We start from the raw sequence: 15,293 nt of genomic DNA, 5'->3' as shown, positions 1-15,293 counted from the left end.
CTGGTGCATCATATTGCACTCTCCCAAAAATTGGGAGATATAGGTATGAACCCCTGCTGGCTAATCCAGATTTTGGTGTGAAAATTTGAAGTTGCATATTGTGAGTTTGGCAAAGGACTTGGCATACTGCAAAAATACAGACAAAATATAATACCTGTGCCCTCTGTTTTCATCAAGACCCAGTAAGTCACTAAACAAGTTTGTCCATGTGGAATTACCACAGGTTAACATGAATCAAGTTCCTCTGAGTGACTCCATAAGGGAACCATTTTAGGTTCTCTGAAGAACCCTTTGCAGATGGTTGAACCTAGAACTTCTACAGAGGAGGGTTTTTCCTAAAACCGTTTATGAACGTAACACAATTTCGCTTAGGGCCCCCAAAAGGCTAGGGCTGGTTCTGACTGCATGTGTGGGTAAGCAGAGCCACCGCAGCCCCTCACGAGTTCAGATATCTTTTGTGGTCTGCCTGTTTAAAGGCAACCTCAGACTCCTTTCTATTGTACTCTCTGCTCAATGATATCACAGAAAATACTAATTTGAAATGAAGAAATATTAGCAAAGATATCAAATGTCAGTACGGTAAATGTACAATTATTAATTAAGGGAATGCCAGATAGATACAGGAACAAATATTCCAATATAGGGGAAATTTAAAACATTCTCACACCTATCTTTTTAAACTTATGAGATTACTCAAACTCCTGTTAAAGTTTAAACACTGAGGTAAACACTAATGCTCAGGCACTATTTAAAAGAAAGGAAATGACAATAAAAAGGAATATTCAAATAGGTTCTATGTACAACCCTTCTTGCCTTATAGAAAAAAGCGACAAAGAACTTTGGTCTCCCAAAAAGGTTTCTTCAGATCAAAAGAGTTCTTGGTAGAACCCTATACCTCAGCAAATAAACCTTTTTTTCTGAGTGTAGGGAAGTCCAAGGTAGCATAGAGCATAATTGCACTCAACATTCAATCTCTTGTATACACAACACATAACACACACATTATTAATGTAAAGTCATGTGGTGTGATGGTATGTGGTGCTGTTAGCCACCTGGAGAATGCAAACGCATCCTGAGGATGAGGGGAATATTCTGTTCTGTTCTTTGCCAATGCTATTGCACCCACGTGCCGTTAATTTCAAAAGCACCCACAAAGCATACCCGTAGTTACCAATTTCATAGAGGAGTCTATACACTGTGATGGTTCAGGCTGGATGTTAGATCAAATATGAGCATCCAGTACATAAAAACATAGGGAAAAACAAACTGATGTGGTTTCCTAATTAAATCAGGAAACATACACTCACTGTGAACTAGGGCAATTGTTAAAGGCTCTCCGAGAATCATCGTGGTGACTCGTGTTTCATTACTACCACAGACAATTACATATAACCCCACAGCACAACCTAGTGGACAAAATGCAAACATGCAGAGCTTGAATTACAAAACATTCCACACGGTGCAACTCCAAAACCTAAAAATATCCCACATGTGCTGCTTTACAAAAGACAGGATGAATTCCATGTTGAAAATGGTTACTCATAGTCCACACAACACATCAAGATTAAAAAGAATACAAAGAGAATAAAAAGCTTATTTCGCCAGGAAAATATATGCATCTTAAGGTATTCCAACTACAGCTTGGTATTTCTACTAAATGTTTCCCTGCTTAAGTGAAATAAGCAATACTGTGCTCACAGTGAAGCAATCACAGTGTTTTGGCTCTGTACTCCAGTAGTTTACATATGAGATCAGATGATGAATATGAGGAAAAAGTACAAAATGTCAGCTTTTATTTGAAGTTATTAAAATGGCTTTGAAGGTTTTAGGGAACCAAAACTTTTTGATGACAGCAAACTAAACGTGTAAATATTTGTATGAACATAACAAGATTCAACAACTGAGACATAAACTGAACAAGTTCCACAGACATGTGACTAACAGAAAAGGATTAATGTGTCCCTGAACAAATGGGGGGAGGGGGTGTCAAAATCAAAAGTAACAGTCAGTATCTGGTGTGGCCACCAGCTGCATTAAGTACTGCAGTGCATCTCCTACTCATGGACTGCATCAAATTTGCCAGTTCTTGCTGTGAGATGTTACCCCACTCTTCCACCAAGGCACCTGCAAGTTCCCGGACATTTCTGGGGGGAATGGCCCTAGCCTTCACCCTCCGATCCCAGACGTGCTCAATGGGATTGAGATCCGGGCTCTTCGCTGGCCATGGCAGAACACTGACATTCCTGTCTTGCAGGAAATCATGCACAGAACGAGCAGTATGGCTGGTGGCATTGTCATGCTGGAGTGTCATGTAAGGATGAGCCTGCAGGAAGGGTACTACATGAGGGAGGAGGATGTCTTCTCTGTAACGCACAGCGTTGAGATTGCCTGCAATGACAAGCTCAGTCCGATGATGCTGTGACACACCGCCCCAGACCATGACGGACCCTCCACCTCCAAATCGATCCCGCTCCAGAGTACAGGCCTCGGTGTAACACTCATTCCTTCGACGATAAACGCAAATCCGACCATCACCCCATGGTGAGACAAAACCGCGACTCGTCAGTGAAGAGTACGTTTGCCAGTCCTGTCTGGTCCACCGATGGTGGGTTTGTGCCCATAGGCGACGTTGTTGCCAGTGATGTCTGGTGACGACCTGTCTTACAACAGGCCTACAAGCCCTCAGTCCAGCCTCTCTCAGCCTATTGCGGACAGTCTGAGCACTGATGGAGGGATTGTGCGTTCCTGGTGTAACTCTTGCAGTTGTTGTTGCCATCCTGTACCTGTCCCGCAGTTGTGATGTTCGGATGTACCGATCCTGTGCAGGTGCTGTTACACGTGGTCTGCCACTGCAAAGACAATCAGCTGTCCGTCCTGTATCCCTGTAGCGTTGTCTTAGGCGTCTCACAGTACGGACATTGCAATTTATTACCCTGGCCACATCTGCAGTCCTCATGCCTCCTTGCAGCATGCCTAAGGCACATTTACGCAGATGAGCAGGGATCCTGGGCATCTTTCTTTTGGTGTTTTTCTAAGTCAGTAGAAAGGCCTCTTTAGTGTCCTAAGTTTTCATAACTGTGTCCTCAATTGCCTACTGTCTGTAAGCTGTTAGTGTCTTAATGTTCATTCATTGTTTATGGTTCATTGAACAAGTATGGGAAACAGTGTTTAAACCCTTTACAATGAAGATCTGTGAAGTTATTTGGATTTTTACAAATTATCTTTGAAAGACAGGGTCCTGAAAAAGGGACGTTTCTTTTTTTAAATGTGGGGACTAAAGGTGTCGTCAGCCAGGTCAACTGGGTGGGGATTCCAATGGGTTGGGAGCAATCAACCAATAGCCAGAGCATTGTCTTTTTCTTCAAATTAAGTTGCCTATGTTTAGTAAATGGCTTTAAGCTATATCACCGCCATCTAGTGGCTACAAGGAAAAAATATCAGGACTCCAGCACTGCATGTGGTGGTAAACCACCAATATTAGCATTATGGTTTTTTTCAAACACAAAAGAAAAAGAAAATTGACTACTTTGAAATGGACATAGGATCAATAGAGTGGTGAGGAGGAGCTCCATGTTATATTAATAAAGGCAGATTTAATCAACAAATATGATAGTCAGGTTAAAAAATGGTAAGGATACAAGACTGTGTACATATCTGGCTGTTTTGGCAAGATCACAACATATCCCATTGAGCCAAGCAGGGAGAGGCTGCCCGTTGTCACAGTTCCAATCAGAAACATACAGGTCTACCCGATGCTAGAGGATCTCAAAACAGAACTTGGATCTGCGTTAAGTTGCAATGATATCCTTCGCCACTACCGTAATACTTCAGATATCTCTAACCAGTCATAATTATTCAACAAAACCATAAAACAATAATTCATTTTCAATTTATTTCCAGATCATTTCTTAGTTACATGAATGTATAACAAGCAAAGGAGTTTTGAAGTTGAAGGTCTTTATGACGTTTGGCAATGAGGACAAAAACAAAACTGAACAAAAATATAAACTCAACATTTTCAGCAATTTCAAAGATTTTACTGAGTTACAGTTCATAGAAGGAAATCAGTCAATTGAAATAAATTCATTAAGCCCTAATCTATGGATTTCACATGACTGGGCACAAAAGGGCTTTATTACAGACAGAAATACTCACTTGACCACGCGAACATGACCAAAGACATGACTGAAACAGTAACCAACTTTGTTCCGATTCATGTATACAGCGGATATCACTGGAGGCTGCTGAGGGGAGGACGGCTCACAATAATGGCTGGAATGGAGTGAATGGAATGGTATCAAATACCGGTACATGTTTAATACCATTAAATTCCCTCCATTATGGCCGTTATTATGAGCCGTCCTCCCCTCAGCAGCCCCCACTGGTGGATATGAATGTGATATTTGAGTCAATTTGAGTCAAAAGGGGCTTTATTGGCATGGGAAACATATGTTAACATTGCCAAAGCAAGTGAAGTAGATAATATGCAAAAGTGAAATAAACAATAAAAATGAACAGTAAACATTACACTCACAGAAGTTCCAAAAGAATAAAGACATTATAAATGTCATATTATGGATATATACAGTGTTGTAACAATGTGCAAATGGTTAAAGTACAAAAGGGAAAATAAATAAACATAAATATGAGTTGTATTTACAATGGCGTTTGTTCTTTACTGGTTGCCCTTTTCTTGTGGCAACAGGTCACAAATCTTGCTGCTGTGATGGCACACTGTGGTATATCTACTGGGTGAAATGGGAGTTTATCAAAATCGGGTTTGTTTTGAAATTCTTTGTGAATCTTTGTAATCTGAGGGAAATATGTGTCTCTAATATGGTCATACATTTGGCATGAGGTTAGGAAGTGCAGCTCAGTTTCCACCTCGTTATGTGGGCAGTGTGCACATAGCCTGTCTTCTCTTGAGAGCCAGGTCTGCCTACGGCGGCCTTTCTCAATAGCAAGGCTATGCTCACTGAGTCTGTACATAGTCAAAGCTTTCCTTAAGTTTGGGTCAGTCACAGTGGTCAGGTATTCTGCCACTGTGTACTCTCTGTTTAAGGCAAAATGGCATTCTAGTATGCTCTGTTTTTTTGTTAATTCTTTCCAATGTGTCAAGTAATTATCTTTTTGTTTTCTCATGATTTGGTTGGGTCTAATTGTGTTGCTGTCCTGGGGCTCTGTGGGGTGTGTTTGTGTTTGTGAACAGATCCCCAGGACCAGCTTGCTTAGGGGGCTCTTCTCCAGGTTCATCTCTCTGTAGGTGATGGCTTTGTTTTGGAAGGTTTGGGAATTGCTTCCTTTTAGGTGGTTGTAGAATTTAACGTCTCTTTTCTGGATTTTGATAATTAGCGGGTATCGGCCTAATTCTGCTCTGCATGCATTATTTGGTGTTTTATGTTGTACACAGAAGATATTTTTGCAGAATTCTGCATGCAGAGTCTCAATTTGGTGTTTGTCACATTTAGTGAATTCTTGGTTGGTGAGCGGCCCCCAGACCTTAAAACTATAAAGGGCATTGGGTTCTATAACTGATTCAAGTATTTTTAGTCAGATCATAATTGGTATGTTGAATTTTCTGTTCTTTCTGATGGCATAGAATGCCTTCTTGCCTTGTCTCTCAGATCGTTCAGCTTTGTGGAAGTTACCTGTGGCGCTGATGTTTAGGCCGAGGTATGTATAGTTTTTTGTGTGCTCTATATGTTGACGCATATCCCACGGTAGTTATTGGGGTCAAATTTGTCTCCACTTTTGTAGTTCCAAATATTGTGTTAAGATGCCAGATCTAAGGATGATGTTAAGAGAGAGTTTTAGAGAAAGTTTTAGTATAGCCAATTGGAATTTGTTGTCTGTATATTTGATTATTTCGTTGAGGATAGCATCAACACCACAGGCCTTTTGGGGTTGGAGGGTTTTTATTTGTCCTGTAGTTCATTCATGGTAATTGGAGAATCTAGTGGGTTCTGGTAGTCTTTAATAGTTGATTCTCAGATTTGTATTTGATAATGTATATGTTTTTGCTGTTTGTTCTTTGTTATAGACCCCAAAAGATTGGAGAAGTGGTTTACCCATACATCTCCATTTTGGATAGATAATTCTTTATGTTGTTTGTTTAGTGCTTTCCAATTTTCCCAGAAGTGGTTAGAGTCTATGGATTATTCAATTACATTGAGCTGATTTCTGACGTGCAGTTCCTTCTTTTTCCGTAGTGTATTTCTGTTTTGTTTTAGTGACTCACCATAGTGAAGGCATAGACTCAGGTTTTCTGGGTCTCTATATTTTTGGTTGAACAGGTTTCTCAATTTCTTTCTTAGGTTTTTGTATTCTTCATCAAACCAATTGTCATTGTTGTTCATTGTCTTTGGTTTTCTGTTAGATTTTTTTTGATTTGATAGGGAAGCTGAGAGGTCAAATATACTGTTAAGATTTTCTACTGCCAAGTTTACACCTTCACTATTACAGTGGAACCTTTTGTCCAGGAAGTTGTCTAAAAGGGATTGAATTTGTTGTTGCCTAATTGTGTTTTGGTAGGTTTCCATACTACATTCCTTCCATCTATAGCATTTCTTAATATTACTCAGTTCCTTTGGCTTTGATGCCTCATGATTGAGTTCTGTTACAAGTAGACTGTGATTTTACTGTGATCTGATAGTGGTGTCAGTGGGCTGACTGCGACCGCTCTGAGAGACTCTGGGTTGAGGTCAATGATAAAGTAGTCTACAGTCAATAGATGAGCTATAGGTGTACCTACCATAGGAGTTCCCTCGAAGCCTACCAATGACTATGTACATACCCAGCGTGCGACAGAGCTGCAGGAGTTGTGACCCATTTTGTTGGTTATGTTGTCATAGTTGTGCCTAGGGGGGCATATGGGGGAGGGAATGCTGTCACCTCCAGGCAGGTGTTTGTCCCCCTGTGTGCTGAGGGTGTCAGGTTTTTGTCCAGTTCTGGCATTTAGGTCGCCACAGACTAGTACATGTCCCTGGGCCTGGAAATGATTGATATTCCTGTCTTCATTAAAGCTGTCTTCATTAAAGTATGTGGATTCTAGTGGGGGGGGATATATGTATCACACAGGAAGACATTTTTCTCTGTTAAGATCATTTCCTTTTGAATTTCTAGTCAAATGTAAAATGTTCTTGTTTTGATGAATTTAATAGAGTGAGTTAGATCTGGTCTATACCAAATTAGTATACCCCGAGTCCCTTCCATGTTTCACACCTGGTAGTTTTGTGGATGGGACTACCAGCTCTCTGTAATCTAGAGGGCAACCAGTGGGTCCGTCTCCTCTGTTCCATGTTTCTTGTAGCATGACAATGTCTGTATTTCCGATTTCTTTGATGAAGTCCAGGTTCCTGCTCTTTAGGCCAAAGGCAGATGACCTCAGGCCTTGGATATTCCAGGATGAGACAGATGAAGGCTTTGTGTTCCATAAAGTGTCCAATGTTGTTGGTTGTGTGGTTTGGCCTCAGGCAAGTAAGTGTGAGCAGAGCCTGCTGAGCATCTGGTACATTCCATTGGCTTGGGCTAGTGTAAGAGTGGGGGCTGGGCCTGTTTGCCGGCTCATGGCCTGGGCGTTTGTGTGACTTCCATATTGAGGCCCTATTTGCGGGAGTGGGGGACATGGGGTGGGCAGGAGGGGCATAGGTCTGATCTGAGGGGGCCTAAATGGGGTGTGGGCATGGTTGACTTGGGGGGGTGTTGATTGGTTGGGTCCTCTATGTGTAGGTCCAGGGGAGGGTCCCGCAAGTCTGGGAGAGAGTCTCGCTGGTCTGGGCAGGGTGTCTAATGATCTGTTGCTCCTGTGTGAAGTGTTGGGGCTGCGTTTGAGAGCGATTTCTTTTAGGGTCCGGGCGAAGATGGGCACTGCTGCCTGGTATAGGTGGACCTGGTCGTAAAGTCCAGGGTGGAGTGGTGGGCCAGGAAAACATTTGGTTTTGAGGCACAGTCACGGGAAATACTTGGGTTTACACGCTGTATGGTAGCAGGGTGGAAGTATTTTCGTAGTAGCAGGGTGGAGATAACCACTTGTGCGTTGGGGAAAGTAGAAGAAGCTTTTTCAATCACTCCCTTGAGTGCTGTGGCCACCCTTTCTTGCTGTGTTCTCAGTTTTTTTGTGCCTGTGTGTATTATTATGTGGCTAGGTGACCCTAGTTGGTCCTCAGACAAAAGGTCTAGGTCGCGCTGGGTGTTTGGACACCAGAGTTTAGACACTGTGTTTGAGTTTTTTTTCTTGTATATATTTCCCGTTTGAGTCCATGAGGAGTACAATCTGTGTCTTGTGTATGTCCTCAGTGGGTGTGGGGGATGTCAGGGGGGGGTGCTCAGAGGGGGTGACATCCCCTGGGCTTGGGGTTCTTAATTTGTCCTTTCCGTTGTGATTTTGAAGCTATAGTCAGGGGTGGACTGTTCTGCCATGGTGTCTAGACTTTTGTCTGGAGCTGAGGTGGGCTGTTCTGCTGGCTTCTCTGTGGGGGTTGCCACCTCTCTAGTAGGTTGTTCTCTGTCACACGCCATCCCCCTCACCCTCTCCTCCAGTCTGATCCTCTCCTCTAGTGCTCTGTTCTTCTCCTGCTCCTGCTCTTTCTCCTGTAGATGTTGTCTCACTACAGTCCAGAGTACAGATATGTCTCTCTCCACCTCCAGCTTTAGTTAAAGGGCATGTTGTTGTGCTGGACTGTTGTCTGGGTCTGTGCTGACTGGAGTGTAATCACCTGCTGTTCCAGCTCCACCTGCCTTACCTCCAGCTGGGGGAATTTATCCTTCATTTCAATGAGGGGGTAGTACTCTGTGCTGGGAGGTTGACTTTCCGCTTGGGGTTGCTCGTCTGTGGGGTTATATAATGAAGATGTCTGGTCTGACCTGCTCGGGGTGGGGGTATCTTTCTCAAGGGAGAGCTTCTCCTGCTGGGCTAATTCTTTGATTAGGCGAAAGTCCAGCTGAAACTGTTTGGGGTTGCCTGGACCAATAACAGAGGGGTAGTGTGTTAATATAGCACTGTGCCATGCCAGGGGATGGTCTGTGTGGAAGATTAAGTTGCTTATGTTCCCATTTTTATAACAGTCAGCAAAAAGTGTCTCTTGATTTTCCATAAGTAGCCTGTTTGATTCTCCTGCCATTCTTGGGCTAAGGGCTCTGACTCCTCTCACTTGACACGTCAGTGCTATTTGAAGTTGTATCTCCTTTTCCTAGCAAGCTTGTTAGTCCAACTCAGCATTCAGTCCTCATAAAGTAAAATATATCATTGTAATGTATTTTTCTTCTTGACTTTTGAATATAAAATATGGCTTCAGACTAAACATTACTCACTCACTTCCAGATTGGATGGTGTTTTCTGTTTGTTTACGAGAGCATTTGCTGTACAGTTTGGGCCTTCCAGGTAATTCCGTTGATCTGAGCCTTGCTGTTGGAAAACCGAGTGTCCCGGCTTTCGTCTACAGTCTGTTGCTTTCGCCTTGTCACTCAAACGCGCCCAATGTCTTCTGTCAGATGGGCGGAAAATCTGTATTGCTCCAGCAGGTGGTGTTTTTTTCGTTGTTTCGCCCACCAAGCAAGTTTTTGTGTCGATGCAAATTAGTATCAAATGTATGGCTTATTTGCTATGTGAGGTTTACTTGATCGAATAGAAGTTTCGTAAAGCTTACATTTTTATGTGTGTGCTGATATAAGTAGGACACTTGACATCCCATTAACTTTGAAAAAAAAACAACGTTTATATCGTCGTTATCTCGAGATGGCTATGTGTAACGGTGTAAATAAATTGTTACATTTCTGCATAAAATGGATATTATGCCACCTCGTGGTGGATTAGTGTGTTTACATTGTCTAATACACTCAGTGATAAAGGTATGGGATTCTGGGTAATCCACAGCAGATTTATAGAGAATTGCTGTGTGTGAGTTGAAAATGGAATGGTCCCGGGATAGAAATGTATAAAGTTGACATTACATCATGAAATCCACCTTTTACATCGTACATTATCAATTTATGCTATTAGTAATTACTGTTGTTGGTTTGGTGTCAAATAAACCACTATATGTTATTTGCCAAATCTCAGTTTGCCAAATGGGTTTTACGGTAACTAAATTTCCCTCTTAAATTGTTAGCTAACTCGAAAATACATCTTCTTAAGGAGTGCTATTTATATCCCGTCACTACTCATCATTCATCCATACTGCAGGTAATTTATGACAAATGTATAAAGTATATGTTTTATAAATTCATGAGCACCAGCTAGCAGCATATTATCCTGGTTTTGTTAGTTTAGGAAAATATGCGGTACATTCTGTGTAATATATTTCTTCGCCCCAAGAGTGTAACGTGAGTAATCTTTCAGGGTCATTTGATATATTTTGAATACTAAAATGGATGATAGTTTATTCTGATGTTGTGAATATGAGACACATGGAAACAAAATATTTGTATTATAGTAAATTAGGAATTATTAGAAATGGTTAAAGCCACTATACTATCACAATGACTTTGATAGACATTTCAATTGTTATTTTGTTAGTATATTATACAGCAGATTTATGGAGAATTGCTGTGGGAGTGCTATTTATATCCCGTCGACAACTCATCATCCATCCATACTGTGTGTGTCCCACGATTGCATCTTTGGAAATAAATTAACTATCCATCCATTACTCCTTCCTGTGTTGACTCACTATGACCAGGAAAGTCACATATGCATATTCTTGGCATGAAGCTAGTAGCATAGTGTATCATTGAATACAGGCAAACAATCCTCATACAATATTTAAAAAAAGATTACAACAATGAGATGTATCCACCAATTCAAAAAAAGGATATACGAGCCTCATTTTGGACAAAGACTTACATTGTTAGGGCGGAGAGACATGTGTCTTGTCTGGTATCCATAATCTTTTCCTTCGCGCTATCTGATGTCTAGATACAGCTTTTGTCAAATTGACGTCAAAAGTATATATTTTTTCTGTGCAATTTAGCTAACCCTAGCCCCTTTCCGAACTGTAATCGTATTCGCTAAAACTGCAACGAAACCCTGTATCCATTTAGACATAACCCTATCTGACATGAGACAAATGCGGGGTTGACCACTGAGGTATAGGACCTGGTAGACGGGAAAGGTTATACGGACACGTCTGGTCCCCTAAATGATGAAGTATGTCACGAAGCGAGTCGAGACGAACGGATTCGGCTCAGTCGTCCTACTGCCCTTCCCAGCTAGCGAGTGTATGCTTGTGTCAAGAAACTTCAGCGAGAATGTGAAACTTGTCCGCCAAAGTTGGGACTTGGGACTATTCAGAATAATTGGTTGCATTATTATTATTTATTTTTGTACAAAAATGTAGACGTCAATGCCGTAATTGTACATTTTCGGTAAATCAATACAATAAATGTGCTTTACCTGTCACCCTAGCTTGATATTGGCTACACCATATAGGTAGCTACTTGCTTCCCAGCGGCAAGCGGGAGCGAAGGATATTTAAAGAATTGAGTGTGTGCGCGTTCACGCGAAGGGTGGGGGGGTTCTGTCGGGGGGAGACTTTCGGCACAACACCGGCTTGCAGCGCAAACTCTTCCCATTGAGCAGTAGACTGTATGCTGACAGTCTACATACAGATGGTTACTACCAATATTACAAGTTATTTGTCGTGTAGGCTGCTATCCTACTCGAAATAAAATGAAGTGGGATGGAACAAATTGCCCACGTTAGCTATAGCCATCGATATGTGCTAGCCTATATCTCACTGAGGTATAATAATAATGGCTAACGCTAGCTAATTGGCATGTCACGGTGACATCCAGATGGTGCCCAATACTACAAGTTATTTCAATTTGGGCACCATGCCACAGACAAGGGGGTTAGTTATAAATATCTTTGAAAAGGCGTTTCCTTATAGGCTCTCGCTGTGTGGACTCTTGGTGTTTTCATGACAACTGGGAAGTCAGATTAAAACGAGGTCAAATCATGACGTCAGTGATCTTCATGTCGTTAAATTTACGATTTGATATTGGTCGTTCAAAAGATCAGAAAACACTACCAATGTAGTTTCGATGTGCTGAAACCGGCTCTATAGCTCAGTGGCAGAGCACTGGTCTTGTAAACCAGGGGTCGCCAGTTCGATCCTCGCTGGAGCCTAAAATTAAAAAAATTCTGCCACACACGGTCGCTGAGAACTTGCGGAAGATAACCAATAAAATTACTATGGCATTCATCTGATGTATTTTGCACTCACTTTGGGTGTCATTTTAGACACGTGTGGACTGAATTGCAAGTGTAATAATGATACTTAGATTTGTATGATGCTCACATTGTTTAAACTCAGCCAAGTGTGAAATGTCTTCTCTGTTCAGCTATGATGTTACTATAGGCCAGTCAAAAATGTATAAACAATGTATCCATTGTTTGCATTGAGTCAATATGCAAGTGTATGGATGAGTATAGCTATCATAATTTTCACATAGTAGTGAAGAGGATTTAGTCAACATTTTAGTGGACTAAAAGTAAGCGAGTGCTTTATTATAGTGCAATAATAACATGTGTATAGCCCTATGTATGTCATGACATGTATATAAGACGGTAATAACAGGTCACAGAGATAGAAATTATAATGTGATCATGATGGAGTTTTGAGTCTCTTGTGAGAGGAGTTCCGAGGAGTTCCAAGGAGTCACAAAACTGCACTACTGATCAAAAAAAGGCTTTTTAAAAGCTTTGTTCTAACTTCCAGCTTAATCAATTGAGAGAAGAGAGTATGACTCATGTGAATATACTGGGTGCTCAAATATAACCTAGGCTTAACTGATGTGTCATAGATACGTGACATGCACTTGTTGCACTGTAAAAATCTGCTCATGCATTTCCCTCTAATAGAGTGTTAAGTGAGGTGAATTATAATGTTCCATGTCTCTGAACTTCTCATTGAGTTAGACCTCCATATCCTCTCATCCACAGTTGGGCGTGTGTGTGTGTGGGTGTGTGTGTGGGTGTGCGCGCGTGTGTGTGTGTGTGCGCGCGCACAGAGGTGTGTGTGGGTAACTTCTCTCTGCCCAATGAAGTGGCAGGGAATTCCTTCTATGGCTCAAAATAGGAGCATTGTTATGCTAGCCAGGCGTAGAATGGTGTATGTAGAGCTAACTAATCCCACACTTCACTGCCTAAAAACACCTATCCCTCTCGGTTGCAGAGCAGAGCGGGCATCCCTTAGAAATACAATTACACCCTGATGATGGGGTAATTGTGGGAGTCATTTGTGGGAGTCAACAGATATCAAAGTGAGTTCAAAAGTGAATTCAAAATAGCAATTCACTGTGGAGGAGGAAGCAGTGATGCACATGAACATTGTCAATGTGAAGGTTGAATAGTTCTGTACGTTGCTCTGACTATGTTTATATCTCCTTGTTGAATGCATTGTGAAGTGCTGTCTCAATGTGTGGTTGGGGGGAGAAGAGAGGCAAGGGCACAGACAGTGGATGACTATGGATCTGTTGGCTAAACATGAAGTTTCATGGTCATGATTTATTTCGACAGGATATCAGGGGAGTTCTTGCTGTTTGTGATTCTTCAAGGGAATAAAGTTGATCACTTCTAATGTCTTCGTGCATCAGATTAAGAAAGTCATTGTTCCACAAGAGAGGCTCTCTGTTTCATAATAAAACCTGTAGCCTACCTACGACAAGTCATGATTGCTTAGGATGAAGTCTATTTTAATTTGTCAGCCACACACCAGACAGAACCGTAAATTCAGGTGAAAAAGAAGAGCAGTGTTTTCAGTTCAGATCACTATTAATAAAGGAGAGGAGAGGAGGAATCTTCTCTAGACTATTGAGATGCACTCGGGAGAGTGGTGCAGCAGTCTAAGTGTAACAGTATAACTTTAGTACGTCCCCTCGCCCCGACACGGGCGCGAACCAGGGACCCTCTGCACACAACAACAACTGACACCCACGAAGCGTCGGTACCCATCGCTCCACAAAAGCCGCTGCCCTTGCAGAGCAAGGGGCAACACTACATCTAGGTTTCAGAGCAAGTGACGTAACTGATTGAAACGCTACTAGCTCGTACCCGCTAACTAGCTAGCCATTTCACATCCGTTACATAAGGCACTGCATCTCAGTGCTAGAGGCATCACTACAGACCTTGGTTTGATTCCAGGCTGTATCACAGCCGGCCGTGATTGGGAGTCCCATAGGGCGGCGCAAACCCTAACCAACGTCGTCCAGGTTAGGGTTTGGCCGGGGTCGGCTGTCATTGTAAGTAAGAATTTGTTCTTAACTGACTTGCCGAGTTAAATAAAAGTTAAATAAAAAATATATAAAATAATAAAAAAGATGCAGCCCATGGCTCAGTGATGCATTGACGTATGTCCAACAGAAGACGCCTCACTAGACAATTGAGATGCAGCCCATGGCTCAGTGATGTATTGACCTATGTCCAACAGAGGACACCTATCTAAAACTATTGAGATGCAGCCCATGAGTCAGTGATGTATTGAGGTATGTCCAACAGAGGACGTCTCACTAGACTATTGAGATGCAGCCCATGAGTCAGTGATGTATTGAGGTATGTCCAACAGAGGACGTCTCACTAGACTATTGAGATGCAGCCCATGAGTCAGTGATGTATTGAGGTATGTCCAACAGAGGACTAGACTATTGAGATGCAGCCCATGAGTCAGTGATGTATTTAGGTATGTCCAACAGAGGACTAGACTATTGAGATGCAGCCCATGAGTCAGTGATGTATTGAGGTATGTCCAATAGAGGACGTCTCACTAGACTATTGAGATGCAGCCCATGAGTCAGTGATGTATTGAGGTATGTCCAACAGAGGACTAGACTATTGAGATGCAGTCCATGAGTCAGTGATGTATTGAGGTATGTCCAACAGCAGGGGTCACTCTATGTTAGGTTTTGAAGATCCTTCCTTCCTAGTGTCATGCTGAGGGCCTTTGCACTGCCTCACTTACATAGGTTAGTTAATAAGGCAGTGATTCTCAACAGTACCCTGGGGGGTACTTGGCCTATCCACAGGGGGTACTTGAGAAGACTCATTAGACCATAGGCCTACTGGTAAAATGCACATGAGGGGGTACTTCAGGGGTACTTCAAACAGAGCTAAATGTACTTGGTGGTACAGTAATTTAAAAAGGTTGAGAACAACGAGTTGGGGAATAGGATGAAGTTGCTCCCAGATCTAAGATCAATTTCTCAATCACACAATTTCAATCAATCAGTAACCTTGTCCCCAGGCTCAATTGAGTGAGCTGGCTGGTGGATGAGATTAACCAATGAGTTATTACCATATT

General features: G+C 42.0%; 1 non-coding gene across 1 annotated transcript; it reads left to right on the top strand.

The window, feature by feature from the left end:
- Positions 1-12,052: 12,052 nt before the first annotated feature.
- On the top strand, positions 12,053-12,124 carry trnat-ugu (transfer RNA threonine (anticodon UGU)). The gene has a single exon. It is a non-coding gene; the product is annotated as a tRNA-Thr (tRNA).
- The last annotated feature ends 3,169 nt before the right edge of the window (positions 12,125-15,293 follow it).

The sequence above is a fragment of the Salvelinus fontinalis genome, chromosome 20 (genome assembly GCF_029448725.1).
Source record: "Salvelinus fontinalis isolate EN_2023a chromosome 20, ASM2944872v1, whole genome shotgun sequence".
Taxonomy (NCBI): domain Eukaryota; kingdom Metazoa; phylum Chordata; class Actinopteri; order Salmoniformes; family Salmonidae; genus Salvelinus; species Salvelinus fontinalis.
The sequence above is the reverse complement of the archived record's forward strand: the minus strand, read 5'-3'. Positions and strand labels throughout refer to the sequence as shown.